The sequence below is a fragment of the Procambarus clarkii genome, unplaced genomic scaffold (genome assembly GCF_040958095.1).
Source record: "Procambarus clarkii isolate CNS0578487 unplaced genomic scaffold, FALCON_Pclarkii_2.0 HiC_scaffold_109, whole genome shotgun sequence".
Taxonomy (NCBI): domain Eukaryota; kingdom Metazoa; phylum Arthropoda; class Malacostraca; order Decapoda; family Cambaridae; genus Procambarus; species Procambarus clarkii.
In genome coordinates, this window is record NW_027189142.1 from 5001 (window position 1) to 9787 (window position 4787).

Genomic DNA, 4787 nt, shown 5'->3' on the forward strand with positions numbered 1-4787 from the left:
TATGTCACTTATACAAGCTGCTTTTATTTCTAGTACAGTATGACAATTTTTATTTTGGGGGGGGGGGGTGATCCTTGACAGTGCATAAGAGTGAAAAGCGACGGCGTTTTGTTTGTAAGAGAACAGGTTGTACTACAAATGACTTGATTTATTGATATCACATGTATGTATGACACCTAAATTATGCTAGGAATGTCTGAAATCTCCTTAGAAGGATATTTTTGGCCCTGAGAAGGGCCGAGTTTGGTGTATACTAGGGTGGTCGATTTAGCTTATGCACGCTCTCCACGGATACGGCGAGCAAGCTGAATGTCCTTTGGCATGATGGTGACACGCTTGGCGTGGATGGCACAGAGGTTAGTGTCCTCGAAGAGACCGACCAGGTAAGCCTCGGATGCCTCCTGTAAAGCCATGACGGCAGACGACTGGAAGCGAAGATCGGTCTTGAAGTCCTGGGCAATCTCGCGCACCAGACGCTGGAAGGGAAGTTTCCTGATGAGCAACTCGGTGCTCTTCTGGTAACGACGGATCTCACGCAGGGCGACCGTTCCGGGCCTGTAACGGTGAGGCTTCTTCACACCCCCTGTGGCAGGAGCAGACTTGCGTGCTGCCTTGGTGGCCAGCTGCTTACGAGGAGCCTTGCCTCCCGTGGACTTTGCGAGCAGTCTGCTTGGTGCGAGCCATGGTGAACAACTGTGGTTTGTGATGCCGGATTAAACGGATTAAAAAGTCCATAGAGCTGGCAGCAGGGGATGGAAGAACGGGGCGAGGTTGCAGAAATCTTGAGCAAGGATCTGGAGATGAGGTGAAGAGGGGAGATGAAAGATCGGTGGCCCAACCACCGTGGATTTGGAGCTTGATCAGATGAAAGTAGAATTGAGTGGGGTGTCATTTGCAATACACACAGAGGCCGGGAACGCAAGCAGCTGGCAGTGGAGGTTTGATGTCAGATGATGTTAAGTCAGTTCGTTAGGAGTCTTCTTTCTTGTTGATTTCACCAAACTTTGATCGTTGTTCTTTTTTTTGGGCTTGTCGATATGGCGGCGCCGAAAAATTTTTGCTTATATACGCCGTCTCGAGGCGCTTGCTCGAGCGCCATTGGCTGCTCGACTCGCCTACGTCACCCCGTTGCCCCTCCCCTCCTTCCTCTGGCTGCAGCCAACAGGCGGCTCACCTCAATCACTATTATCGCTGATTTTGCTCTATTTTTTGGATTTGTGCAAAAGTCATTTCACAGGGACGTGAAACAGACGAGTAGGCAACTGCAGTTTTGAAAGCGTTGTGAGAAAGCCGTGTCTACTCGACCACAAGCGTAAAGTAAGGGCAGGCAGGAGTTGCAATGCTACTAGTACGTCCGCTTGATGGGATATAGTCGGGAAATCGTGCGGGCATTCGTCAATTCGATTCACACAACTTCAACACCATGACTGGACGCGGCAAGGGAGGCAAGGGACTCGGAAAGGGTGGCGCCAAGCGTCATCGTAAGGTGCTACGTGACAACATCCAGGGCATCACCAAGCCCGCTATTCGTCGCTTAGCTCGTCGTGGCGGCGTGAAGCGTATTTCGGGTCTCATCTACGAAGAGACCCGTGGCGTCCTGAAGGTGTTCCTCGAGAACGTCATCCGTGATGCTGTAACCTACACGGAACACGCCAAGAGGAAGACCGTCACTGCCATGGACGTGGTGTACGCTCTGAAGCGCCAGGGTCGTACCCTCTACGGATTCGGCGGATAAGAGCTTGGCTAATCCATCGATTCCACCCACCACCACCTCAAAACGGGACCTAATTAGGTCCCTATACTTTTTTACTGAAGGGCTTAATAGACGATAACATAAATTGTTTTGATATCAGCTAGCACATTGGGTCTTATGAAATCTATTTTTTATCCTCGCATGCTTAAAGGGACTCTGATTGGGGAGGGAGGGGGGGGGGGGAAGGTTTGTTACGTTATATACTAGCAGAGCAGGATCATTGGTGGGGGGGGGGGGTGAGGGGGAGAGAGAGAGAGAGAGAGATCTTTCCCAACTCTTCCTTTTTACATGAGTGAGCTACCCGTTTTATTCATTTTATCCTTCTCAGAGCTGTTTTGATAGTATCCAAATGATGGTAAATGAAAAGGGAGGACACGAATATCTACCCAGAATTCAGGACTGGCAATCGATATGCATGTTTGAGTGCGAATCTTTTTCTCTCTCAACTTAGGTATACGTTTATGTCGTACCTAAAAGCGAGAACCACACTATTGGGACAAGTATGCAAGGCCCAATTTTCCTAACAAGCACAGTTAATTTTGTTATTTTCGAACATTTCTTTCCAAATTGGTTTATCCAATTAACAGTATTATATTAAGATCATGAATTGCTGGGTTAGGTTAGGTTAGGTTAGGTTAGGTTAGCTTAGCTTAGGTTAGGTTAGGTTAGGTTAGGTTAGGTTAGCTTAGCTTAGCTTGGGTTAGCTTAGGTTAGGTTAGGTTAGCTTAGCTTGGGTTAGCATAGGTTAGGTTAGGTTTGATTACATTTCTATGTTAGATTTAACTCAAATTCAAAACAATTGCAGTCATTCGGCTTGTTAGTCAACTTGCCTCTAATAGGGGCAATTTGTCTAACAAGACTATTTAGTTTTGTGTGCATATATATATATATATATATATATATATATATATATATATATATATATATATATATATATATATATATATATATATATATATATATATATATTATAGCTTCAAGACTCCGAACCAATATAGAAGCATCAAGAGGAAGTGCTTGTGTTATGGGCCAATAGGCCTTCTGCAGTTACTTCCATTCTTATGTTTTTATTCCCATTGGTTCGTGTTTTATCTTGTGTAAATGTCAATCACCTCACCAAAAACTTTGGTACCATATCACCTCACCCATGTATGTGTGTATATATATATATATATATATATATATATATATATATATATATATATATATATATATATATATATATATATATATATATATAATATACAGAGTAAATCTACCCCAAAAGTAATGATTTATTTGTCTACAAAACTAAACTCTTTTTGGAATCATATGAGGCCCCTCCACTGAGGGGGGAGGCCTGGATGTTTATTGTCATGTGTATTCATGCTGCTTGCATGTCGTCGTTTATTTTGCCTTTGTTGTTTTCTTGACAGCTTTCTTTGCCTTGGGTGGTTTGGGAGATTTTGAAGCTCTCTTTATTTTGGGCTTTTTGTTCCCAACAACAAGCTGCTGCTGCTGCTGCTTCTTTTTCAAGGCTGTAGGTGGTTTGTTGCTTGTGGCGGCTTTCTTGGGAGTTACCACGGCCTTCTTTGCTGCTGTAGATGGTTTCTTGGTTGTGGTGGCTTTCTTGGGAGTTAGAACGGCCCTCTTCTCTGCTACGGCCAGCTTGAATGATCCACTAGCTCCACTTCCCTTGGTCTGAACAAGAATGCCGTCAGCCACTGCTTTCTTGAGAAATCTTCGGATGTAAATGGCGATCTTGGCAGCCTCGACTTTGTTGTTGGCAACAACGTACTTCTTGATTGCTTGTAGAGACGAGCCCTTACGGTCTTTGAGTGCTGCGACCGCGGCTAGAACCATTTGACTAGTTTTCGGGTGAGCAACCTGGACGCGAGGTTTCCTGGTGGTGGCCACCACAGCAGCAGCAGCCGCAGCCTTCTTGGTAGGCTTTGCTTCTACCATGATGATGATGAGATAACCAAGGTGATGAGAGACGCTCAGACAGTCACGGGGGAATGATGCTGCCGCCGCTTGAGCCGAACCTATTTATGTGCCGGCACGGTACAGAAGCTGCAACCTGGCAACTCGTCCACCAATCACGACGGTTGGTTTTACGGCTCCGAAACCTGGATCCCATATCTTCTCTAAAATAGAAGCATTTGTTCATGTTCTTTGTAAAAGTATCATAAAGCAGGACAGATGAGACAAATATCATAAAAACTGAAGAGCAGATGAGCACACACATGTATGTATTACAAAAGAAAATCCACAAATTCATTAGAAATTGGCAGGGTAGGCTGAGGAAGTAGGTAGATGTAAAATGTCTGTAAATGGCGAAAGAACATAAACCCAAGACTGAATAAACGATGTTAAATATCCATGCCAAGGAGACAAAAATATGTTAGGATACAATTACCATTAAGACACCACAAGAAGGTCCGTATCCTGCCGTGATGACTAAAAAGAGTTGGTTATTAGCCACAATGTGTAGGCAGTCTCATGCCAACGGCCATACCACGTTGAGAACACCGCTTCTCGTCCGATCAGCGAAGTTAAGCAACGTTGGGTTTGGTTAGTACTTGGATGGGTGACCGCCTGGGAACACCAAATGCTGTTGGCAATAATGTTTTTTGTTTTGTTTTGTTTTGTTTCGTTTGTTTTTGTTTGAATGGCTGGCTGGCTGGCTGGCTCCACGGGAAATTCACGGAGTTGTGTGGAATAAGGCCTGGTAAAATGAATTAATATGTATGTCATGTTTAAAACAAACTCGCTTAATATAGTGTGTGAGGCTTTATACAAAAACAAACAACCAAAACAAAACATGTTGTATATATATATATATATATATATATATATATATATATATATATATATATATATATATATATATATATATATATATATATAGCTTAATCCGGGTTTGAACTCGCAACTCCAAGAATACGCATCACTTATATACACTTTACCACTGGACCACTGCAGGACACTTGATGCTGAGGTATCAATTTAATGACGTAAATGCCATTTCCACAAATAAATGATAATTTAAAAG

The 4787-nt window shown here is 43.5% G+C and overlaps 1 non-coding gene across 1 annotated transcript; it reads left to right on the top strand.

Annotated features, from left to right (window-relative positions):
- Positions 1 to 4236: 4236 nt before the first annotated feature.
- Positions 4237 to 4355, top strand: LOC138360377 (5S ribosomal RNA). Its single transcript, XR_011226325.1, has one exon. It is a non-coding gene; the product is annotated as a 5S ribosomal RNA (ribosomal RNA).
- The last annotated feature ends 432 nt before the right edge of the window (positions 4356 to 4787 follow it).